Genomic DNA, 25,434 nt, shown 5'->3' with positions numbered 1-25,434 from the left:
GAGAGGTTGAAAGCATATTTGTTCCATATTCAGCTCCGCCTGTGTCCTCCTCCCGGGCTTCTGGTGACATGTTAATTAATTTATTCTTTCTTGGGATGTGGGCCTCACTGGTGAGGCCAGAATGTGTCGCCCATCCCTAACTGTCCTTGAACTGAGTGGCCTGCTAGGCCATTTTGGAGGGCGGTGAAGAGTCAACCGTGTTGCTGTGGGTCTGGAGTCACACATAGGCCAGACCAGGGTAAGGATGGCAGATTTCCTTCCCTAAAGGGCATTCGCGAAGCAGGTGGGTCTTTACAACAATCGTTGATATTTTCGTGGTTCACCATTACTAAGACTAGTTTTTTGTTAAATTCCAAATTTCTATTAATTAATTTAAATTCCGCCATCTGTCCACAGTGGGATTTGAACCAATGCCCCTCTGGAGCATTAGTCTGGGCCTCAGGATTACTTGTCTAGTGATATTACCATTATGTCACTGTCTCCCCACATCCTCTGTGAACTCCTCCTGCCTCTCCATCTCTGTAGCCTCTTTCTGCCCTACAATTCTCCGAGATCACTGTTATTCTGGCCTCTTGCCCCTCCCCAATTGCTCTACCAATGCCTGGGCCCAAGCTCTGGAATTCCCTTCCTAAACCTCGCTACCTCTCCCTCCTCAAGTTACTCCTTAAAACTACCTCTCCGACGGAACTTTGGGTCACTGGCCCTAATATCTCCTTAGGTGACTCAGTGACCAATTTTGTCTGTGAATGCTCCTGAGGAGCACCTTGGGCCATTCCAAAATGTTACCGGTGCTCTAAAAGGACGTGTGGGGGTTGTTGGAAACAATGCAGAGTGAAACCCAAGAGGCTGCTCTCTAATGACAGAGGACTGAGTTATGAGGACGGAGAGATGAAACTTGGGTTTAAGAACATAACATAAGAACATAAGAAAAAGGAGCAGGAGGAGGCTTTTTAGCCCTTTGAGACCGCGCCACCATTCAATGAGATCTGAGGCTGATCCTCTACTTCAACAGCAATTTCCTGCACCATCCCTGTGTCCCTTGATGTTCTTATTATCAGCTTAAAGGTCCAGCCATGTTTCAAGGTTTTTGAAGGTAAGTGGGTAGGATTTGGGCAGGGGGGGGGTTGGCAACTGTGCGGAGATCAGCAGTTGAATCTTGTTGGGCGATGGTCGTCGGGCCTAGTCGGGGGTGGGGGCTGGGGGAGGAGGGAGGTCGGGTCTGACCAGCGTGGGTGGTGGGGGAGGTCAAAGTTGGGAGTTGGGCCTGGTTGTGGGGGGTGTTGGGGGTGGGGGGGTTGGGGGGTGCAGAGGCTGTAGCCGGTTGGTGGGGGTGTCCTGTGGGAGGTGTAGTTGGGTGGGGGTGGACAGAGTCCTGTGGGGTAGAAGAGGGGTAGTCAGGGGGAGTCCTGTGGGGGTGGGGGTGTAGTTTGTGGGAGGATGGAGGGAGTTCCGTTGTGGGGGGGTGGGGGGGGGGTAGTTGGGGGTTTGGGGGAGACATTTGGGGTTCAGGGCGTTATAGTGGGGGGGGGGGGGAGGCATTCCATGAGGGCCAGTGTGCGTCTGTACAATAGTTACCCAGAAGCTAGAAGTGATTTTAATTCTTCTAACCTTCCCAGGGTAACTATTGGTGTAACCCAGTCAGAACCATCTGAATTTTGTGATTTAAATTGCATTTTTGGATGGTTCCCAGCGCAGGACAATTGCCCATCAGAGGTTTGCACTTCCCAGACAATTACCGTGCAATCCTTATCCGGGATCTTTGGTAGGGGGGTGGTGGGGGGGGGTGGGGGGGGGGGGGGGTCATTCCCAGCACATCTTTGGGGTATCCCCAGTTACACTGCCTTGGAGCTGGGAAGTTACACCCCTCTGTACTTCTGTTTTTCCTACCAAAGTGGATAATCTCACATTTCTCCACATTGTATTCCATCTGCCAAATTTTGGCTCCGTGTCCACTTAGCCCCTCCAAATCCCCTTGAAAGTGTCCTTGCACCCTCCCCGCAACTCACGCTTCCACCGAGTGCGGTGATTTGTTTCTCAACACCCCCCCCACCCCACCCCTCCCCCCCCGCCGCCTCCAAAATGAGCCAGCAGTGAGGGGCTCTCGTCGAGGTGCAGGATACAGTAAGTGACACAGAAAAGGGTTTCAGGACTTTGGCTCAGCGATAATGAAAGAGCTGGTGAGCCAGGGTGGTGCCTGTGATTTAGACAGAGAACCCACGCACCTATCGAACTTGTCTTATTCGGGTCGAAGAGGTCACAGTCTTAGAAGCTGCTATCAAAAGGTCCTTGGTGAATTGCTGCAGTACACGGTACACACTGCATTCATGGTGTGCCCATGATGGAGGGAGCGAATGTTTAAGGTGGTGGATGGGCTGCTGATCAAACAGACTGCTTAACTTTTCATAGTATCAGAGATAAAGCTGCTCATGACAGCTAGGGAGCTTTGTGACAGACCTAAAGGTCTTTATTTCAGTGACGCAATTTGTGAGCTGATATGAAAAGGAACGATGAATAACAGTTAAGGTAAGCAGCCCTAAATTTACCTCAGTCTTTATTGGCTATCGAGCAAGCACGGCAGCAATCAGAATCGGGGTTGGGGGTCGGGGGTGGTGGGGGGCGGGTGGTGGGTTTGGGGGGGGTGGGCGGGGGGGTGCTCCAGAGGCCAGGATTTGAGGAGGGGTGGATTTATCGGGGCGGGGAGGGGGTGGTGGCGTTGGGGAAGGTTACAGAGACAGGGAGGGGAAACGTCGTGAAGGGATTTGGAAATAAGTGTGTGAATTTTAAAGTGGGAGCTTTCAGGAAGGCGACAATTCTGACGGTACAACCTTCCCTCGTTACCGCACCGAGAATGTCCGTCTTTTTTTTATGCTCAAGTCTCTGAAGTGGGCCTTGGATCCACAATGATCCAATGAAGTAAGTGTGCTACACTCCGCACCACCAGCTGATACCTAAATCCCGATGCCTGGTTTCAAACTTGAGAAACCGAAGGTGAGTTGGTGACTTATTTGAGTAGCGTATGCTGCGTAGCCATTGACGAGTCCCACGAAAAGCATTCTCGGCAGACAGGAGCTGTTGCTGCACCGCCTGTTCTTATTATTAAACCTTCCAAAATAACGTGTCCGCGATCCTTTCCTGTTTTTGCAGTTGACAATAATCCTTGCAGCACCAGCAAAAAAAAAAAATAATACACCACTGGCTCCTGCCTAAAAACTCAAACTCAAACCTTCCGTGATCTTCGCTCATAAATTGTGCAGAATTAATTTGTCATCCAGCTCTGGTTGGCAGCAATGATCCTTCATGTGCATTTGTGTGAGCCTGTCAGTTCCCTTCTCATCCCCTCTGTCTCTCTGTCAGCTGTTACTGCCATCTGTGATCTGTGCCCATCATTTGTTACTTTACAAGCATAAAATGTCAAAGAGCTTTTGCAGTCTTTGTCCTCCGATTGTCTGCCAGGATATCAGCTTGTCACTCATAATCTTTGTGCACAAGGTGAGAGGTCTGCGCATCTGACATGGAAATAATATCCTGGAGAGAATGGGTGGAGAGCTGAGTTTGTACCTTCAGAGAGAGAGAGAATCTGTTAATGGCTCAGCTCCAGAGACACTCATTACTTCCATCATCTGACTCCCAGTAGAGATGTTACTTGTTTGGCCCAGGCTTGTGTTTCCTTCTTTCTAGGTCAATGTGTGTATGTGTGTCTGTGTCTGAGTGTCTGAGTGAGTTAGTGTGTGTGTGTCTGAGTGTCTGAGTGAGTTAGTGTGTGTGTGTCTGAGTGAGTTAGTGTGTGTGTGTCTGAGTGTCTGAGTGAGTTAGTGTGTGTGTGTGTCTGAGTGTCTGAGTGAGTTAGTGTGTGTGTGTCTGAGTGAGTTAGTGTGTGTGTGTCTGAGTGTCTGAGGGAGTTAGTGTGTGTGTGTCTCAGTGTCTGAGTGAGTTATTGTGTGTGTGTCTGAGTGAGTTAGTGTGTGTGTGTCTGAGTGTCTGAGTGAGTTAGTGTGTGTGTGTCTGAGTGAGTTAGTGTGTGTGTGTCTGAGTGTCTGAGTGAGTTAGTGTGTGTGTGTCTGAGTGAGTTAGTGTGTGTGTGTCTGAGTGTCTGAGTGAGTTAGTGTGTGTGTGTTTGAGTGTCTGAGTGAGTTAGTGTGTGTGTGTCTGAGTGAGTTAGTGTGTGTGTGTCTGAGTGAGTTAGATTGTGTGTGTCTGAGTGTCTGAGTGAGTTAGTGTGTGTGTGTCTGAGTGTCTGAGTGAGTTAGTTTGTGTGTGTGTCTCAGTGTCTGAGTGAGTGTGTGTGTGTCTGAGTGTCTGAGTGAGTTAGTGTGTGTGTGTCTGAGTGTCTGAGTGAGTTAGTGTGAATGTGTGTCTGAATGTCTGAGTGAGTTAGTGTGTGTGTGTGTCTGAGTGCCTGAGTGAGTTAGTGTGTGTGTGTCTGAGTGTCTGAGTGAGTTAGTGTGTGTGTGTCTGAGTGTCTGAGTGCGTTAGTGTGTGTGTGTGTCTGAGTGTCTGAGTGAGTTAGTGTGGGTCTGTGTCTGAGTGTCTGAGTGAGTTAGTGTGTGTGTGTCTGAGTGAGTTAGTGTGTGTGTGTCTAAGTGTCTGAGTGAGTTAGTGTGTGTGTGTGTCTGAGTGGCTGAGTGAGTTAGTGTGTGTGTGTCTGAGTGTCTGAGTGAGTTAGTGTGTGTGTGTCTGAGTGTCTGAGTGAGTTAGTGTGTGTGTGTGTCTGAGTGTCTGAGTGAGTTAGTGTGTGTGTGTCTGAGTGTCTGAGTGAGTTAGTGTGTGTGTGTCTGAGTGTCTGAATGAGTTAGTGTGTGTGTGTCTGAGTGAGTTAGTGTGTGTGTGTCTGAGTGTCTGAGTGAGTTAGTGTGTGTGTGTGTCTGAGTGTCTGAGTGAGTTAGTGTGTGTGTGTCTGAGTGTCTGAGTGGGTTAGTGTGTGTGTGTCTGAGTGTCTGAGTGAGTTAGTGTGTGTGTCTGAGTGTCTGCGTGAGTTAGTGTGTGTGTGTGTCTGAGTGTCTCAGTGAGTTAGTGTGTGTGTGTCTGAGTGTCTGAGTGAGTTAGTGTGTGTGTGTGTCTGAGTGTCTGAGTGAGTTAGTGTATGTGTGTCTGAGTGAGTTAGTGTGTGTGTGTCTGAGTGGCTGAGTGAGTTAGTGTGTGTGTGTCTGAGTGTCTGAGTGAGTTAGTGTGTGTGTGTGTGTGTCTGAGTGTCTGAGTGAGTTAGTGTGTGTGTGTGTCTGAGTGTCCGAGTGTGTGTGTGTGTTTGAGTGTCTGAGTGAGTTAGTGTGTGTGTGTGTCTGAGTTGTCTGATTGAGTTAGTGTGTGTGTGTCTGAGTGAGTTAGTGTTTGTGTGTGTCTGAGTGTCTGAGTGAGTTTGTGTGTGTGTGTCTGAGTGTCTGAGTGAGTTAGTGTGTGTGTGAGTGAGTTAGTGTGGGTGTGTGTCTGAGTGAGTTAGTGCGTGTGCGTCTGAGTGTCTGAGAGAGTTAGTGTGTGTGTCTGAGTGTCTGAGTGAGTTAGTGTGTGTGTGTGCGTCTGAGTGTCTGAGTGAGTTAGTGTGTGTGTGTCTGAGTGGCTGAGTGTGTGTGTGTGTCTGAGTGTCTGAGTGAGTTAGTGTGTGTGTGTCTGATGAGTTAGTGTGTGTGTGTGTCTGAGTGTCTGAGTGAGTTTGTGTGTGTGTGTCTGAGTGTCTGAGTGAGTTAGTGTGTGTGTGTCTGAGTGAGTTAGTGTGTGTGTGTGTGTCTGAGTGTCTGAGTGAGTTAGTGTGTGTGTGTCTGAGTGTCTGAGTGAGTTAGTGTATGTGTGTGTCTGAGTGTCTGAGTGAGTTAGTGTGTGTGTGTGTCTGAGTGTCTGAGTGAGTTAGTGTGTGTGTCTGAGTGTCTGAGTGAGTTAGTGTGTGTGTGTGTGTCTGAGTGTCTGAGTGAGTTAGTGTGTGTGTGTGTTTGTCTGAGTGTCTGAGTGAGTTAGTGTGTGTGTGAGTGAGTTAGTGTGTGTGTGTGTGTCTGAGTGAGTTAGTGTGTGTGTGTCTGAGTGTCTGAGAGAGTTAGTGTGTGTGTCTGAGTGTCTGAGTGAGTTTGTGTGTGTGTGTGTCTGAGTGTCTGAGTGAGTTCGTGTGTGTGTGTCTGATTGTCTGAGTGTGTGTGTGTGTGTGAGTGTCTGAGTGAATTAGTGTGTGTGTGTGTGTCTGACTGTCTGAGTGAGTTAGTGTGTGTGTGTCTGAGTGAGTTAGTGTGTGTGTGTGTCTGAGTGTCTGAGTGAGTTTGTGTGTGTGTGTCTGAGTGTCTGAGTGAGTTAGTGTGTGTGTGAGTGAGTTAGTGTGGGTGTGTGTCTGAGTGAGTTAGTGTGTGTGTGTCTGAGTGTCTGAGAGAGTTAGTGTGTGTGTCTGAGTGTCTGAGTGAGTTAGTTTGTGTGTGTGCGTCTGAGTGTCTGAGTGAGTTAGTGTGTGTGTGTCTGAGTGTCTGAGTGTGTGTGTGTGTATGAGTGTCTGAGTGAGTTAGTGTGTGTGTGTCTGATGTGTTAGTGTGTGTGTCTGAGTGTCTGAGTGAGTTAGTGTGTGTGTGTCTGAGTGTCTGAGTGAGTTAGTGTGTGTGTGTCTGAGTGAGTTAGTGTGTGTGTGTGTGTCTGAGTGTCTGAGTGAGTTAGTGTGTGTGTGTCTGAGTGTCTGAGTGAGTTAGTGTATGTGTGTGTCTGAGTGTCTGAGTGAGTTAGTGTGTGTGTGTCTGAGTGTCTGAGTGAGTTAGTGTGTGTGTCTGAGTGTCTGAGTGAGTTAGTGTGTGTGTGTGTGTGTCTGAGTGTCTGAGTGAGTTAGTGTGTGTGTGTGTGAGTGTCTGAGTGAGTTAGTGTGTGTGTGAGTGAGTTAGTGTGTGTGTGTGTGTCTGAGTGAGTTAGTGTGTGTGTGTCTGAGTGTCTGAGAGAGTTAGTGTGTGTGTCTGAGTGTCTGAGTGAGTTAGTGTGTGTGTGTCTGAGTGTCTGAGTGAGTTAGTGTGTGTGTGTGTCTGAGTGTCTGAGCGAGTTAGTGTGTGTGTGTCTGAGTGTCTGAGTGTGTGTGTGTGTTTGAGTGTCGGAGTGAGTTAGTGTGTGTGTGTGTCTGAGTTGTCTGATTGAGTTAGTGTGTGTGTGTCTGAGTGAGTTAGTGTGTGTGTGTCTGAGTGAGTTAGTGTGTGTGTGTGTGTCTGAGTGTCTGAGTGAGTTAGTGTGTGTGTGTCTGAGTGTCTGAGTGAGTTAGTGTATGTGTGTGTCTGAGTTGTCTGATTGAGTTAGTGTGTGTGTGTCTGAGTGAGTTAGTGTGTGTGTGTGTCTGAGTGTCTGAGTGAGTTTGTGTGTGTGTGTCTGAGTGTCTGAGTGAGTTAGTGTGTGTGTGAGTGAGTTAGTGTGGGTGTGTGTCTGAGTGAGTTAGTGCGTGTGTGGCTGAGTGTCTGAGAGAGTTAGTGTGTGTGTCTGAGTGTCTGAGTGAGTTAGTGTGTGTGTGTGCGTCTGAGTGTCTGAGTGAGTTAGTGTGTGTGTGTCTGAGTGTCTGAGTGTGTGTGTGTGTCTGAGTGTCTGAGTGAGTTAGTGTGTGTGTGTCTGATGAGTTAGTGTGTGTGTGTGTGGGTCTGAGTGTCTGAGTGAGTTTGTGTGTGTGTGTCTGAGTGTCTGAGTGAGTTAGTGTGTGTGTGTCTGAGTGAGTTAGTGTGTGTGTGTGTGTCTGAGTGTCTGAGTGAGTTAGTGTGTGTGTGTCTGAGTGTCTGAGTGAGTTAGTGTATGTGTGTGTCTGAGTGTCTGAGTGAGTTAGTGTGTGTGTGTGTCTGAGTGTCTGAGTGAGTTAGTGTGTGTGTCTGAGTGTCTGAGTGAGTTAGTGTGTGTGTGTGTGTATGAGTGTCTGAGTGAGTTAGTGTGTGTGTGTGTGTGTCTGAGTGTCTGAGTGAGTTAGTGTGTGTGTGAGTGAGTTAGTGTGTGTGTGTGTGTGTCTGAGTGAGTTAGTGTGTGTGTGTCTGAGTGTCTGAGTGAGTTAGTGTGTGTGTGTCTGATTGTCTGAGTGTGTGTGTGTGTGTGAGTGTCTGAGTGAATTAGTGTGTGAGTGTGTGTCTGAGTGTGTGAGTGAGTTAGTGTGTGTGTGTCTGAGTGAGTTAGTGTGTGTGTGTGTCTGAATGTCTGAGTGAGTTTGTGTGTGTGTGTCTGAGTGTCTGAGTGAGTTAGTGTGTGTGTGAGTGAGTTAGTGTGGGTGTGTGTCTGAGTGAGTTAGTGTGTGTGTGTCTGAGTGTCTGAGAGAGTTAGTGTGTGTGTCTGAGTGTCTGAGTGAGTTAGTGTGTGTGTGTCTGAGTGTCTGAGTGTGTGTGTGTGTCTGAGTGTCTGAGTGAGTTAGTGTGTGTGTGTCTGAGTGTCTGAGTGAGTTAGTGTGTGTGTGTCTGAGTGTCTGAGTGAGTTAGTGTGTGTGTGTCTGAGTGAGTTAGTGTGTGTGTGTGTGTCTGAGTGTCTGAGTGAGTTAGTGTGTGTGTGTGTGTGTCTGAGTGTCTGAGTGAGTTAGTGTGTGTGTGTGTGTCTGAGTGTCTGAGTGAGTTAGTGTGTGTGTGAGTGAGTTAGTGTGTGTGTGTGTGTCTGAGTGAGTTAGTGTGTGTGTGTCTGAGTGTCTGAGTGAGTTAGTGTATGTGTGTGTCTGAGTGTCTGAGTGAGTTAGTGTGTGTGTGTGTCTGAGTGTCTGAGTGAGTTAGTGTGTGTGTCTGAGTGTCTGAGTGAGTTAGTGTGTGTGTGTGTGTGTATGAGTGTCTGAGTGAGTTAGTGTGTGTGTGTGTGTGTCTGAGTGTCTGAGTGAGTTAGTGTGTGTGTGAGTGAGTTAGTGTGTGTGTGTGTGTGTCTGAGTGAGTTAGTGTGTGTGTGTCTGAGTGTCTGAGTGAGTTAGTGTGTGTGTGTCTGATTGTCTGAGTGTGTGTGTGTGTGTGAGTGTCTGAGTGAATTAGTGTGTGAGTGTGTGTCTGAGTGTCTGAGTGAGTTAGTGTGTGTGTGTCTGAGTGAGTTAGTGTGTGTGTGTGTCTGAATGTCTGAGTGAGTTTGTGTGTGTGTGTCTGAGTGTCTGAGTGAGTTAGTGTGTGTGTGAGTGAGTTAGTGTGGGTGTGTGTCTGAGTGAGTTAGTGTGTGTGTGTCTGAGTGTCTGAGAGAGTTAGTGTGTGTGTCTGAGTGTCTGAGTGAGTTAGTGTGTGTGTGTCTGAGTGTCTGAGTGTGTGTGTGTGTCTGAGTGTCTGAGTGAGTTAGTGTGTGTGTGTCTGAGTGTCTGAGTGAGTTAGTGTGTGTGTGTCTGAGTGTCTGAGTGAGTTAGTGTGTGTGTGTCTGAGTGAGTTAGTGTGTGTGTGTGTGTCTGAGTGTCTGAGTGAGTTAGTGTGTGTGTGTGTGTGTCTGAGTGTCTGAGTGAGTTAGTGTGTGTGTGTGTGTCTGAGTGTCTGAGTGAGTTAGTGTGTGTGTGAGTGAGTTAGTGTGTGTGTGTGTGTCTGAGTGAGTTAGTGTGTGTGTGTCTGAGTGTCTGAGAGAGTTAGTGTGTGTGTCTGAGTGTCTGAGTGAGTTAGTGTGTGTGTGTCTGAGTGTCTGAGTGAGTTAGTGTGTGTGTGTGTCTGAGTGTCTTAGCGAGTTAGTGTGTGTGTGTCTGAGTGTCTGAGTGAGTTAGTGTGTGTGTGTCTGAGTGTCTGAATGAGTTAGTGTGTGTGTGTCTGAGTGAGTTAGTGTGTGTGTGTCTGAGTGTCTGAGTGAGTTAGTGTGTGTGTGTGTCTGAGTGTCTGAGTGAGTTAGTGTGTGTGTCTGAGTGTCTGAGTGAGTTAGTGTGTGTGTGTGTGTGTCTGAGTGTCTGAGTGAGTTAGTGTGTGTGTGTGTGTGTCTGAGTGTCTGAGTGAGTTAGTGTGTGTGTGAGTGAGTTAGTGTGTGTGTGTGTGTCTGAGTGAGTTAGTGTGTGTGTGTCTGAGTGTCTGAGAGAGTTAGTGTGTGTGTCTGAGTGTCTGAGTGAGTTAGTGTGTGTGTGTCTGAGTGTCTGAGTGAGTTAGTGTGTGTGTGTGTCTGAGTGTCTTAGCGAGTTAGTGTGTGTGTGTCTGAGTGTCTGAGTGAGTTAGTGTGTGTGTGTCTGAGTGTCTGAATGAGTTAGTGTGTGTGTGTCTGAGTGAGTTAGTGTGTGTGTGTCTGAGTGTCTGAGTGAGTTAGTGTGTGTGTGTGTCTGAGTGTCTGAGTGAGTTAGTGTGTGTGTGTCTGAGTGTCTGAGTGTGTGTGTGTGTCTGAGTGTCTGAGTGAGTTAGTGTGTGTGTGTCTGATGAGTTAGTGTGTGTGTGTGTGTGTCTGAGTGTCTGAGTGAGTTTGTGTGTGTGTGTCTGAGTGTCTGAGTGAGTTAGTGTGTGTGTGTCTGAGTGAGTTAGTGTGTGTGTGTGTGTCTGAGTGTCTGAGTGAGTTAGTGTGTGTGTGTCTGAGTGTCTGAGTGAGTTAGTGTATGTGTGTGTCTGAGTGTCTGAGTGAGTTAGTGTGTGTGTGTGTCTGAGTGTCTGAGTGAGTTAGTGTGTGTGTCTGAGTGTCTGAGTGAGTTAGTGTGTGTGTGTGTGTGTATGAGTGTCTGAGTGAGTTAGTGTGTGTGTGTGTGTCTGAGTGTCTGAGTGAGTTAGTGTGTGTGTGAGTGAGTTAGTGTGTGTGTGTGTGTGTCTGAGTGAGTTAGTGTGTGTGTGTCTGAGTGTCTGAGTGAGTTAGTGTGTGTGTGTCTGATTGTCTGAGTGTGTGTGTGTGTGTGAGTGTCTGAGTGAATTAGTGTGTGTGTGTGTGTCTGAGTGTCTGAGTGAGTTAGTGTGTGTGTGTCTGAGTGAGTTAGTGTGTGTGTGTGTCTGAGTGAGTTTGTGTGTGTGTGTCTGAGTGTCTGAGTGAGTTAGTGTGTGTGTGTCTGAGTGTCTGAGTGTGTGTGTGTGTCTGAGTGTCTGAGTGAGTTAGTGTGTGTGTGTCTGAGTGTCTGAGTGAGTTAGTGTGTGTGTCTGAGTGTCTGAGTGAGTTAGTGTGTGTGTGTCTGAGTGAGTTAGTGTGTGTGTGTGTGTCTGAGTGTCTGAGTGAGTTAGTGTGTGTGTGTGTGTGTCTGAGTGTCTGAGTGAGTTAGTGTGTGTGTGTGTGTCTGAGTGTCTGAGTGAGTTAGTGTGTGTGTGAGTGAGTTAGTGTGTGTGTGTGTGTCTGAGTGAGTTAGTGTGTGTGTGTCTGAGTGTCTGAGAGAGTTAGTGTCTGTGTCTGAGTGTCTGAGTGAGTTAGTGTGTGTGTGTCTGAGTGTCTGAGTGAGTTAGTGTGTGTGTGTGTCTGAGTGTCTTAGCGAGTTAGTGTGTGTGTGTCTGAGTGAGTTAGTGTGTGTGTGTCTGAGTGTCTGAATGAGTTAGTGTGTGTGTGTCTGAGTGAGTTAGTGTGTGTGTGTCTGAGTGTCTGAGTGAGTTAGTGTGTGTGTGTGTCTGAGTGTCTGAGTGAGTTAGTGTGTGTGTCTGAGTGTCTGAGTGAGTTAGTGTGTGTGTGTGTGTGTCTGAGTGTCTGAGTGAGTTAGTGTGTGTGTGTGTGTCTGAGTGTCTGAGTGAGTTAGTGTGTGTGTGAGTGAGTTAGTGTGTGTGTGTGTGTCTGAGTGAGTTAGTGTGTGTGTGTCTGAGTGTCTGAGAGAGTTAGTGTGTGTGTCTGAGTGTCTGAGTGAGTTAGTGTGTGTGTGTCTGAGTGTCTGAGAGAGTTAGTGTGTGTGTGTGTCTGAGTGTCTTAGCGAGTTAGTGTGTGTGTGTCTGAGTGTCTGAGTGAGTTAGTGTGTGTGTCTGAGTGTCTGAATGAGTTAGTGTGTGTGTGTCTGAGTGAGTTAGTGTGTGTGTGTCTGAGTGTCTGAGTGAGTTAGTGTGTGTGTGTGTCTGAGTGTCTGAGTGAGTTAGTGTGTGTGTGTCTGAGTGTCTGAGTGGGTTAGTGTGTGTGTGTCTGAGTGTCTGAGTGAGTTAGTGTGTGTGTCTGAGTGTCTGAGTGAGTTAGTGTGTGTGTGTGTCTGAGTGTCTCAGTGAGTTAGTGTGTGTGTGTCTGAGTGTCTGAGTGAGTTAGTGTGTGTGTGTCTGAGTGTCTGACTGAGTTAGTGTGTGTGTCTGTCTGAGTGTCTGAGTGAGTTAGTGTGTGTGTGTCTGAGTGTCTGAGTGAGTTAGTGTGTGTGTGTCTGAGTGTCTGAGAGAGTTAGTGTGTGTGTCTGAGTGTCTGAGTGAGTTAGTGTGTGTTTGTGTGTGTCTGAGTGTCTGAGTGAGTTAGTGTGTGTGTTTCTGAGTGTCCGAGTGTGTGTGTGTGTTTGAGTGTCTGAGTGAGTTAGTGTGTGTGTGTGTCTGAGTTGTCTGATTGAGTTAGTGTGTGTGTGTCTGAGTGAGTTAGTGTGTGTGTGTGTGTCTGAGTGTCTGAGTGAGTTTGTGTGTGTGTGTCTGAGTGTCTGAGTGAGTTAGTGTGTGTGTGAGTGAGTTAGTGTGGGTGTGTGTCTGAGTGAGTTAGTGCGTGTGTGTCTGAGTGTCTGAGAGAGTTAGTGTGTGTGTCTGAGTGTCTGAGTGAGTTAGTGTGTGTGTGTGCGTCTGAGTGTCTGAGTGAGTTAGTGTGTGTGTGTCTGAGTGTCTGAGTGTGTGTGTGTGTCTGAGTGTCTGAGTGAGTTAGTGTGTGTGTGTCTGATGAGTTAGTGTGTGTGTGTGTGTCTGAGTGTCTGAGTGAGTTTGTGTGTGTGTGTCTGAGTGTCTGAGTGAGTTAGTGTGTGTGTGTCTGAGTGAGTTAGTGTGTGTGTGTGTGTCTGAGTGTCTGAGTGAGTTAGTGTGTGTGTGTCTGAGTGTCTGAGTGAGTTAGTGTGTGTGTGTGTGTGTCTGAGTGTCTGAGTGAGTTAGTGTGTGTGTGTGTGTGTCTGAGTGTCTGAGTGAGTTAGTGTGTGTGTGAGTAAGTTAGTGTGTGTGTGTGTGTCTGAGTGAGTTAGTGTGTGTGTGTCTGAGTGTCTGAGTGAGTTAGTGTGTGTGTGTCTGAGTGTCTGAGTGAGTTAGTGTGTGTGCGTGTGTGTCTGAGTGTCTGAGTGAGTTAGTGTGTGTGTGTGTGTGTGTCTGAGTGTGTGAGTGAGTTAGTGTGTGTGTGAGTAAGTTAGTGTGTGTGTGTGTGTCTGAGTGAGTTAGTGTGTGTGTGTCTGAGTGTCTGAGAGAGTTAGTGTGTGTGTCTGAGTGTCTGAGTGAGTTAGTGTGTGTGTGTGTCTGAGTGTCTGAGTGAGTTAGTGTGTGTGTGTCTGAGAGTGCCTGAGTGAATTAGTGTGTGTGTGTGTCTGAGTGTCTGAGTGAGTTAGTGTGTGTGTGTCTGAGTGAGTTAGTGTGTGTGTGTGTCTGAGTGTCTGAGTGAGTTTGTGTGTGTGTGTCTGAGTGTCTGAGTGAGTTAGTGTGTGTGTGAGTGAGTTAGTGTGGGTGTGTGTCTGAGTGAGTTAGTGTGTTTGTGTCTGAGTGTCTGAGAGAGTTAGTGTGTGTGTCTGAGTGTCTGAGTGAGTTAGTGTGTGTGTGTGCGTCTGAGTGTCTGAGTGAGTTAGTGTGTGTGTGTCTGAGTGTCTGAGTGTGTGTGTGTGTCTGAGTGTCTGAGTGAGTTAGTGTGTGTGTGTCTGATGAGTTAGTGTGTGTGTGTCTGAGTGTCTGAGTGAGTTAGTGTGTGTGTGTCTGAGTGTCTGAGTGAGTTAGTGTGTGTGTGTCTGAGTGAGTTAGTGTGTGTGTGTGTGTCTGAGTGTCTGAGTGAGTTAGTGTGTGTGTGTCTGAGTGTCTGAGTGAGTTAGTGTATGTGTGTGTCTGAGTGTCTGAGTGAGTTAGTGTGTGTGTGTGTCTGAGTGTCTGAGTGAGTTAGTGTGTGTGTCTGAGTGTCTGAGTGAGTTAGTGCGTGTGTGTGTGTGTCTGAGTGTCTGAGTGAGTTAGTGTGTGTGTGTGTGTCTGAGTGTCTGAGTGAGTTAGTGTGTGTGTGAGTGAGTTAGTGTGTGTGTGTCTGAGTGTCTGAATGAGTTAGTGTGTGTGTGTCTGAGTGAGTTAGTGTGTGTGTGTCTGAGTGTCTGAGTGAGTTAGTGTGTGTGTGTGTCTGAGTGTCTGAGTGAGTTAGTGTGTGTGTGTCTGAGTGTCTGAGTGGGTTAGTGTGTGTGTGTCTGAGTGTCTGAGTGAGTTAGTGTGTGTGTCTGAGTGTCTGAGTGAGTTAGTGTGTGTGTGTGTCTGAGTGTCTCAGTGAGTTAGTGTGTGTGTGTCTGAGTGTCTGAGTGAGTTAGTGTGTGTGTGTCTGAGTGTCTGAGTGAGTTAGTGTGTGTGTGTGTCTGAGTGTCTGAGTGAGTTAGTGTGTGTGTGTCTGAGTGTCTGAGTGAGTTAGTGTGTGTGTGTCTGAGTGTCTGAGAGAGTTAGTGTGTGTGTCTGAGTGTCTGAGTGAGTTAGTGTGTGTGTGTGTGTGTCTGAGTGTCTGAGTGAGTTAGTGTGTGTGTTTCTGAGTGTCCGAGTGTTTGTGTGTGTTTGAGTGTCTGAGTGAGTTAGTGTGTGTGTGTGTCTGAGTTGTCTGATTGAGTTAGTGTGTGTGTGTCTGAGTGAGTTAGTGTGTGTGTGTGTGTCTGAGTGTCTGAGTGAGTTTGTGTGTGTGTGTCTGAGTGTCTGAGTGAGTTAGTGTGTGTGTGAGTGAGTTAGTGTGGGTGTGTGTCTGAGTGAGTTAGTGCGTGTGTGTCTGAGTGTCTGAGAGAGTTAGTGTGTGTGTCTGAGTGTCTGAGTGAGTTAGTGTGTGTGTGTGCGTCTGAGTGTCTGAGTGAGTTAGTGTGTGTGTGTCTGAGTGTCTGAGTGTGTGTGTGTGTCTGAGTGTCTGAGTGAGTTAGTGTGTGTGTGTCTGATGAGTTAGTGTGTGTGTGTGTGTCTGAGTGTCTGAGTGAGTTTGTGTGTGTGTGTCTGAGTGTCTGAGTGAGTTAGTGTGTGTGTGTCTGAGTGAGTTAGTGTGTGTGTGTGTGTCTGAGTGTCTGAGTGAGTTAGTGTGTGTGTGTCTGAGTGTCTGAGTGAGTTAGTGTGTGTGTGTGTGTGTCTGAGTGTCTGAGTGAGTTAGTGTGTGTGTGTGTGTGTGTCTGAGTGTCTGAGTGAGTTAGTGTGTGTGTGAGTAAGTTAGTGTGTGTGTGTGTGTCTGAGTGAGTTAGTGTGTGTGTGTCTGAGTGTCTGAGTGAGTTAGTGTGTGTGTGTCTGAGTGTCTGAGTGAGTTAGTGTGTGTGTGTGTGTGTCTGAGTGTCTGAGTGAGTTAGTGTGTGTGTGTGTGTGTGTCTGAGTGTGTGAGTGAGTTAGTGTGTGTGTGAGTAAGTTAGTGTGTGTGTGTGTGTCTGAGTGAGTTAGTGTGTGTGTGTCTGAGTGTCTGAGAGAGTTAGTGTGTGTGTCTGAGTGTCTGAGTGAGTTAGTGTGTGTGTGTGTCTGAGTGTCTGAGTGAGTTAGTGTGTGTGTGTCTGAGAGTGCCTGAGTGAATTAGTGTGTGTGTGTGTCTGAGTGTCTGAGTGAGTTAGTGTGTGTGTGTCTGAGTGAGTTAGTGTGTGTGTGTGTCTGAGTGTCTGAGTGAGTTTGTGTGTGTGTGTCTGAGTGTCTGAGTGAGTTAGTGTGTGTGTGAGTGAGTTAGTGTGGGTGTGTGTCTGAGTGAGTTAGTGTGTTTGTGTCTGAGTGTCTGAGAGAGTTAGTGTGTGTGTCTGAGTGTCTGAGTGAGTTAGTGTGTGTGTGTGCGTCTGAGTGTCTGAGTGAGTTAGTGTGTGTGTGTCTGAGTGTCTGAGTGTGTGTGTGTGTCTGAGTGTCTGAGTGAGTTAGTGTGTGTGTGTCTGATGAGTTAGTGTGTGTGTGTCTGAGTGTCTGAGTGAGTTAGTGTGTGTGTGTCTGAGTGTCTGAGTGAGTTAGTGTGTGTGTGTCTGAGTGAGTTCGTGTGTGTGTGTGTGTCTGAGTGTCTGAGTGAGTTAGTGTGTGTGTGTCTGAGTGTCTGAGTGAGTTAGTGTATGTGTGTGTCTGAGTGTCTGAGTGAGTTAGTGTGTGTGTGTGTCTGAGTGTCTGAGTGGGTTAGTGTGTGTGTCTGAGTGTCTGAGTGAGTTAGTGCGTGTGTGTGTGTGTCTGAGTGTCTGAGTGAGTTAGTGTGTGTGTGTGTGTCTGAGTGTCTGAGTGAGTTAGTGTGTGTGTGAGTGAGTTAGTGTGTGTGTGTGTGTCTGAGTGAGTTAGTGTGTGTGTGTCTGAGTGTCTGAGAGAGTTAGTGTGTGTGTCTGAGTGTCTGAGTGAGTTAGTGTGTGTGTGTGTCTGAGTGTCTGAGTGAGTTAGTGTGTGTGTCTGATTGTCTGAGTGTGTGTGTGTGTGTGAGTGTCTGAGTGAATTAGTGTGTGTGTGTGTGTGTCTGAGTGTCTGAGTGAGTTAGTGTGTGTGTGTCTGAGTGAGTTAGTGTATGTGTGTGTCTGAGTGTCTGAGTGAGTTTGTGTGTGTGTGTCTGAGTGTCTGAGTGAGTTATTGTGTGTGTGTCTGAGTGAGTTAGTGTGTGTGTGTGTCTGAGTGTCTGAGTGAGTTAATGTGTGTGCGTCTGAGTGTCGAAGTGAAAAGTGTGTTTGTTTTGGTTTAGTGACACAATAGAAGCTAATATCCACCCAATGATTGTAACAATTCTGATACATTTCCCTAATAACAACCATAGACTAGAAATTACTGTCATCTATATTAATGGCTAAACACACGTGTACACTTTCTTCTGGGCTGCTCCATTTCTGGCCTTTTGCACATCTCACATTTCCTTCAACTCATCATTGGCTGTACCTTCAGCTGCTGGGTCTTAGGCTCTGGAATTCACTCTCTATCTCTCTCCATCTCTCTCCTTTCTTCAAGCCCTTTAAAATGCTCCTTAAAACCCGATTCTTTAAGGTTATAGTCACTCGCCCAAATATCTCCTTACCTGGTTCAGAATCAAATTTTGTTTGATAATTGTTCCTATGCACCATTTCAGAATGTTTAATGATGTTGAGGACACTATATACATTCTGTTTCCGACTCTGCTTGATGCATTCCTGCCATCAACCTTCCCTCCCCACGTTCCCACCATTGGTCACTCAATAAGTCCATCCTTATTTTGTTCTATCTTTCCCCAGTCAATTGGAAAGGAAACAGGCCCTTCTTTGGTCAATATTTTAAAAGTTGCCCTTGAGATGTGAGTGTTTCTGGCAAGGTCTTCATGTATTGCCCATCCCTAGTTGCCCTTGAGAAGGTGGTGGTGAGCTGCCTTCTTGAACCGCTGCAGTCCATGTGGTGTGGGTACACCCACAGTGTTAAGGAGGGAGTTCCAGGATTTTGACCCAGCGACAGTGAAGGAATGGCCGATATATTTCCAAGTCAGGATGGTGAGCGGCTTGGAGGGGAACTTGCAGGTGGTGGTGTTTCCATCTATTTTCTGCCTTTGTCCTTCTAGATGGTAGCGGTCGTGGGTTTGGAAGATGCTGTCGAAGGAGCCTTGGTGAGTTCCTGCAATGCATCTTGCAGATGGTACACACTGCTGCTACTGTGCGTCGGTCATGGAGGGAGTGAATGTTTAAGGTGGTGGATGGGGTGAATGTTTATGGTGGTGGATGGGGTGCCAATCAAGTGAGCTGCATTGTCTTTGTTGGTAACAAAAACAGAATTACCTGGAAAAACTCAGCCGGTCTGGCAGCATCGGCAGAGAAGAAAAGAGTTGACGTTTCGAGTCCTCATGACCCTTCGACAGAACTCGAAACGTCAACTCTTTTCTTCTCCGCCGATGCTGCCAGACCTGCTGAGTTTTTCCAGGTAATTCTGTTTTTGTTTTGGATTTCCAGCATCCGCAGTTTTTTTGTTTTTGTCTTTGTTACTGTTGAGCTCCTTGAGTGTAGTTGGCAACATCCAGGCAAGTGGATGGTGTTCCATCACACTCCTGACTTGTGCCTTGTCAGGACAGTCAGGAGGCGAGTTACCTGCCACAAGATTCCCAGCTTCTGACCTACTCTTGTAGTCACAGTATTTATATGGCTTTTCCAATTAAGTTTCTGGTCAATGTTAATCCCCAGGATGTTAATAGTGAGGGATTCAGCAATGGTAATGCGACTGAATGTTAAGGGAAGATTGTTAGATTCTCTCCTGTTGAAGTTGTGAATGTTACTTGCCACTTATCAGTCCAAGCCTGAATCTTGTCCAGGTCTTGCTGCATTTGGACACAGACTGCTTCAGTATCTGAGGAGTTGCGAAGGGTGCTGAACATTGTGCAATCATCAGTGAACACCCTCACTTATGATGGAGGGAAGCTGATTGATAAAGTAGTTGAAAATGGCTGGGTAAAGGGAATGTTGCACTGTCGGTTTTGAACGAGATGTTAAACTGATGCCCCATCTGCAGACTCAGGTGGGCAAAAAGATACCGCTGGCACTAATTCTTCGAGGTAAGATTAGAGGAGGTTTGATAGAGGCATTCAAAATCATGGTGGGTCTAGAGACAGTAGATAGAAATAAACTGTTCCCATTGGGAGAGAACCAGAGGGCACCAATTCAAGGTAATTGGCAAAAGAACAAATACTGGCATGAGGGAAAACCTCTTCACACAGCAAATGGCTACAATCTGGAATCTGCCTGAGCGTTTAGTGAAAGCAGATACAATTGGGTTTTCAAAAGGGAATTGGATTAGCACCTGAAGAGAGAATTTATTTCGAGATATGTGCCATGTATTCAGAAGTAATAAGTCCACCCAGACTTGAGATTTTTTTAGAAAACTAAATTAAACACTTATTAACAAAAAAAGACTTCAAGCACATACATATGTCTACAACTTACTACTATAATAACTCCTAAAACCCTTAATTAACCTGGCTTCCACTTACACCCCCATTAAGGCAACAGTAAAAAAAAAACAGATTTTTAAACAGACTCAGGCAAGTCAACACAATAACCTGGAAAGTAGAATTCAAAGTGGCTTTTCCTAGCTTTGGTTTCTGTAGACAGCAGCTTAATGCACAAATACCAGGGGCTTCTCACATTTCTGTTAAATCTTACAGTGCCTTCCCTGACACATAGTTTCCATCTCCTTTATTCATGTTTCTCCCTTTTAATGCAAATTCCATTGTTCCCTTATGTCTTTGAAACATTATCTTTCTTTTTATGGTGCTAATATTGTCGGTAACCTTTGGGCAAAATTAACACACTGCTTGGCCTAGCTTCTTTGGCTAGGTGTAGCATCTTACCATCTCTTTGAAATTCAAACCGCCCTGATTTATCCAAAAAATTCAAATTCCCCTCACCTTACATTCTAAGACTTCAGACATGTTTATGTATTTAGCATTGCAAACCTGAGTTCTTTTGATGAGTCAAAGCCTCCAGACCAGCTGTCTCTAATTCAATTAAATCCCACCCACACACACACACAGAAACTATCCAAACCCCACTATTATCCTACTTTTACAATGAATCACAATAATATTCTGAGAATTACTATATTTACGTGACAGCAGAGAAGTGGAACTAGCTGAGTTGCTCTTGCAGAGAGTTGGCAAGGAGGTGATAGGCCGAATGGCCTCCTTCTGTGCTGTAACCATTCTATGATTCTAGGATTTTAGTTTGAAGAAAAGCTCCCCCTAGTGCCTGCAACTGGGGAGAATCCCTCAACCAAGGTCTCAAAAAAACCATATGATCTGGTCATTATCAAATTGCTGTTTGATGGAGCTTGCTGTGTGTAAATTGGCTGCTACATTTCCTACATTACAATGCGGACTACACTTAAATAGTGCTTTACTGGTTGTAACGTGAGTTGGGATGTCTTGAGGCTGTGAGTGGAGTTATAGAAATGTAAGTCCTTTCCTTTCTAGATGTTTCTGCACTGACGTCGTCAAGGGCATTTTCAAAAGTTAATTCCGTGCCCTGTGGTAAAAACAAATTGTTGGTGAACATGCACATTATCTGCAGCAGGATGTAGGGTTTAGCCCAGCAGGGAGATAGAAGGGTGAGGCCTGTTCTGATGATGGCCCATCCTATGAAATTAAAGCTCAGACACAGGCCATTCAGCCCAACTGGTCTGTGGTGTTTATACTCTGCAGCACTTCCTCCCCATCCTTCTTATTTCACATCATCAGTATAACATCTCTTCCTTTTTCCTTCATGTATCTATCTAGCTTCTCCTTAAATGCATCATACTATTTGCCTGAACTACTCTCTGTGCAGGGCTAATGCAGGAGTATTAGGTGAATCTTCAGCCTTGCTCCACAATTAACTTTTGAAAATGAACATTGCATGAACAATGAACATCAACATCCTGTGGGTTACCATTGACCTGAAACTGAACTGGACCAGCTATGCAAATACTGTGGCTACAAGAGCAGGTTAAAGGCTAGTAACTCGCCTCCTGACTCTTCAAAGCCTGTCCACCATCTACAAGGCACAAGATAAGAGTGTGATGGAATACTCCCCACTTGCCTGGATGAGTGCAGCTCCCACAACACTCAAGAAGCTTGACATACGAACATGTGAACTAAGAGCAGGAGTAGACCACTCAGCCCCTAGAGCCTGCTCCACCATTCAATAAGATCTGATTGTAACCTCAACCCCACATTCCTGCCTACCCCCAATAATCTTTCACCCCCTTGTTTATCAAGAATCTATCTAGCTCTGCCTTAAAAATATTCAAAGACCCTGCTGCCATAGCCTTTTGAGGAAGAGAGTTCCAAAGACTCAAGACCCTCTGAGAGAAAAAATTTCTCCTCATCCCTGTCTTGAATGGGTGACCCCTTAGTTTTAAACAGTAACCCCTACTTCTAGATTCTCACACAAGAGGAAACATCCTTTCCACATCCACCCTGTCAAGACCCCTCAGGCCAATATATTAATCAAGCCGCCTCTTACTCTTCTAAACTCCAGCAGGTTCAAGCCTAGCTTGTCCAACCTTTCCTCATAAAACAACCATCCAGGACAAAGCAGCCCCGCTCGATTGGCACCACATCCACAAACATTCACTCCCTCCATCACCGACGCAGAGTCGCAGCAGTGTGTACCATCTACAAGATGCACTGCAGGAACTCACCAAGGCTCCTTGGACAGCACCACGACCGCTACCACCTAGAAGGACAAGGGCAGCAGACACATGGGAACACCACCGCCTGGAAGTTCCTCTCCAAGCCACTCACCATCCTGACTTGGAAATATATCACCGTTCCTTCACTGTCGCTGGGAAGTCAAAATGTAGAAAATCTTAAACCCAATCTAAAACCACCTCGAACCCACCCACATCCAGTTTTAACAGGTGTGGGGGGGGGGAATATTGGAGCAGGCAAGCAACCTGCATGCAGCACTGAGTGACTTGGTTATTTAAATATTATAATGAGGATTCCTACCTCAGATTTTACCTCTCTTCCAGCTTTAACCCTAACTGGCTGGGATTCCCGGACCTCAGGGAAACCGGCAGCCAAAGGGAGGTGAGAGCTGCTGCGTGCAAGAAGCCAGTGTCTTTCCAGCACTGTTTTTGGGTCAGGAGGAGCACGAGATCTCCTCCCCCCAACCCAGCCAAGCAGACTGCCAAATTATGGCTCTTCTTCGGAAGAGTCACCCGGACTCGAAACGTTAACTCTGTTTCTCTCTCCGCATGTTCTGGTTTTATTTCAGATTTCCAGCATCTGCAGTATTTTGCCTTTAGCGTTCCAAATTAACGCGTTAACTTACCCGGTGATTAGAACACCTCCCCCACCCCTCCCCCCCACCTCCCCACCCCAACCACTGCGGTCACTGACTCTCCCGACTCCTCATCTCTGACCGCCATCTCACTGTGGTCACTACCCTGTCCCCATCTTCCAGACCATTCTGTACCACTAACCCAAGCATTCCCCACCTGATAGGGAGACAAGCTGGTCAACAGAATAGCTTCTGGGGCAAAACCTGAACGTTGTGGGGTTAAAACTCCACGACGTTCCTCCTGACCAGGTGTCCACCCCTCTTACTTGGAAATCCTGCCCCAGTAAAGCTTGGCACTTCCAGCAGAGTGACCTTTTGCTATGTTGAGTGCTCTGTGTTGGCCTTTATGTAACATTTGGCCAATTTTATTGCAGAGAGATTTTATCAACTAGAGTGGGGGAAATGCAATCTCAATGAGGGGGGGGGGGGGGCAGTGGGGAGGGGGGGGGGGGTGGTGGGATAATGTGGCTGCCCTCCTTCTCCTGTTCCTGCCCTAAGGGTTTGGTAAGGTAGGCATTGCAGCGCATTTTGGCTCAGCCTGTGACACTCCTGTCTCCGAGCCAGAAGATTCTCAGTTATGAACACAAACTGACAAATAGGGAAAAGCCAACTTGTCTCTCAATCCTGCTCCACACTTCCTGATGCCTGCAGCACTGCGTGCAGACACTTCACCCTCCTTCCTCATCCTTACCCATCAGCACCACCTCCCAACCGCAACCCCCCCCCCACCCATCTCCCAAGGCCAATGACCCAGGAGGAGCCAAAACCACAAGAGAAACGATAAGGAAAATAAGTCGCTGTTAGTTTTAGAATGTTGCAAAGTGGATTGAACATGCCAAACTCAGGAATTTGGGAATTCTCTCCCCCAACCTCTCCAGCTCTCTTCCTCTCTCTCTCTCTCCTCTTGTATGATGCTCCTTAAAACCTACCTCTTTGACTATCCCATCCCTCCCTGTCTCCTTATGTGGCTCCGTGTCAAATCCTGCCTGACTTGCCTCCCCCGCGAAATGTCTTTGGGTGTTGTTTTTTTTTTTTACTTTCTTTGGAGGCATTATCTAAATGAAGTGTTTAGTCCTGAAGGATGTCTGGCAGTATTGCGCGGAGAACACGACGGTCGAGATAACGTTAAGTTTGCCCAACTGGGAACTGGCGTCAGCGTTAGGAGAAACTGCGATGACCCACTCCGGAGGATCAACCGAAGTCCAGCAGGGGCCGTGGGCGACCAAAGCTCTTGAGATGGCCCCCTCGAAAGCAGGGCAGACGACAAGAGTCTTCAGCGTCTTCTGTGTGCCAGGGTGGGGGGGTGGGTGCGTTTATAGTGTCGAATTGTATCCACATAGTCCCAGTTCCATTGAATCTCAGAAGCCCTGTATAAACAGTACCGTCGTGTTGGCTCAGCACTTGATGTGCCAAATCCCCGGTGGATCAACAACAAACAAAGCCACTGGAATGCTGGATTTCACTGCGAGCGAGGCCAGTTGAAAATGAGCTCGCGATTGCACGGTGCCCTTGGTCAGACCCACCTCTCAGTCTCAGAGCAACGAGACACGAGGGTAAACGTGTGTCTGGCACGTTTCTAGTTTCATTTCACTTCCCGCCACCCCCCCACCACCACCCCGTGTTTTGCACTGAACTTATTTTCAGAGGAGAAAAGGCCTTAAGATCAAATCAGCCAAACCCCTGTCCACTCCTCATTAATTCACAAGTAAATCACGAATCAAGATGCTACCCCATCTGGACCGCAATTGGTCGTCTCGCAATTTCTGTCCCCCCAAAAAATTTTGGCTGACGGACACGAGTTTCAGGAGAGGTTGGTACTTTTGTGGGGGTGGGGGGGGGGGCACAGCGAAGTCAAACTGCACAGCGGGAGTTTTGCCTTAAGTCAGTTCACACAAGGAGTTCACCAACCTGGTGCAGAAGAGGGGATATCTTCTAAAAATTCACCCAGCATTTAAACGGCTGGGAATGACGCTGTTAGCTGCATTGCCTATCAGCATGAATTTAACGTTAAGTTTCTGGGGAGATAGTCTGCTGTTCACCACCAGCTAATATAATCAAATAGCTTTGGGTTTCCCTCTTGAGCTGCTGCAGTGTGTGTGCCAAATAGGTTGAACGTCAATGCAAACTGAAAGGTACGAGGGAGAGTTAAAGGTGTCACTTTTTATTTTTTAGGAAGTTGCTTAATGTTGTACTGTTTTCTTAGAATAGGAGAGTGCCTACAATTCAAATATGTGGCGTTGGCTGTAAAGCACTGAGGTGAAGGGCGCTACAGAAAGGGCAAGTACTACTTTCCAAATTAGCAATCTTACATCGGCACATGGCGAATTAGAACTGAGAATTGAGCTGAGCGTTTTGGTGACTGTTGGGGGTGGGATGGGGTTGGTGTGGGGGTGGGGTGGGGTGGGGTATGGTTGGTGGGGTTGGTGGGGTGGGGTTGGTAGGGCGGGGGGGGTGGGGTTGATGGGGTTGATGGGGGGTGGGGTTGGTGGAGTTGGTGGGGGAAGTGGGGTGGGGTTGGTGGGGGGGGTGAGGTGGGGTTGGTGGGGGGGTGGGGTATGGTTGGTGGGGCGGTGGGGTGGGGTTGGTGGGGCGGGGGGGTGGGGTTGATGGGGGGGTTGATGGGGTTGATGGGGGGTGGGGTTGGTGGAGTTGGTGGGGGAAGTGGGGTGGGGTTGGTGGGGGGGGTGGGGTGGGGTTGGTGTGTGGGGGGGTGGGGTATGGTTGGTGGGGCGGGGGTGGGGTGGGGTGGGGTTGGTGGGGCGGGGTTGATGGGGGGGTGGGGTTGGTGGGGTTGGTGGGGAGGGGTGGGGTGGGGTTGGTGGGGGGGGGTGCATGGCTGCTGGATGAAGGGACAAGTTCAAAATATCTAGTACACCAACATGAAGAGAGAAAGAACTTGCATTCATATAACTCCATCCCCATCCTCAGGATGTCCCAAAGTGCTTCCCAGCCAATTCATTACTTATGAAGTGTAGTCACTGTCGTCACATGGGCAAATGCGACGGCCAGCTTGTGCACAGCAAGATCCCATCGACAGCAAATAAGGTAACTCACCATGTTTGTTTGCTGGTGTGGTTGAGGGCGAAATGCAACCAGGAGAATTCTCTGCTCTTCTTTAAATCATGTCCAGCAATCTGCTGTATCCACTCTTTAAGCAGACACTGTCTTGGTTTAACACCTCTTCCAGAGGCAGTGCATCTCTCCTTTGGTGCTACAATGAGATGTGAGTCTAGGTTATGATGCGCTCAAATTCTAGAGCGGAGGTCGAACCCACAACCTGCCGCCTCTGGAAAGAGCAAGGCTAACCGAGTGTCAGCTGTGGCTCAGTGGGTAGCTCACTTACTTCTGAATCACAAGGTGCTGGATTTGACACCCACTCCAGGGCTTTAGCACAAAAATCAAGGCCACCTCTCCAGTGCTTGCGCTGTTGGAGATGTCAGTGTTTGGATGAGACATCAAGCTGAGGCCTCATCTGTCTGCTCGGTTGGGTGTAACAGCACTATTTCAGAGAAGGGCGGGTGAGATCCCCCAGCGTCCTGGCTAAAATTTATCCCTCCATCAGCATTAAAAAAAAATATTGTCATTATCACTTTACTGATTGTGGGAATTTGCTGTACACAAATTGCCATAGTTAGTGAAGGCATTCCAAAAGTACTTTATTGGCTGTAAAGTGCTTTAAGCCCAGTGGCCATGAAGAGCACTATATAAATGCAAGTCTTCCTAAATAAATCAGATTTTGGTGGAGTAACATTAACAATCCCAGTGCCCTGTATCCATCGAGGGAAATGAGCTATATTGAAACAATTACCGGAATTGAATGTGGA

This window comes from Carcharodon carcharias, chromosome 13 (assembly GCF_017639515.1).
Source record: "Carcharodon carcharias isolate sCarCar2 chromosome 13, sCarCar2.pri, whole genome shotgun sequence".
NCBI lineage: Eukaryota > Metazoa > Chordata > Chondrichthyes > Lamniformes > Lamnidae > Carcharodon > Carcharodon carcharias.
Note: the sequence above shows the minus strand (reverse complement) of the source record.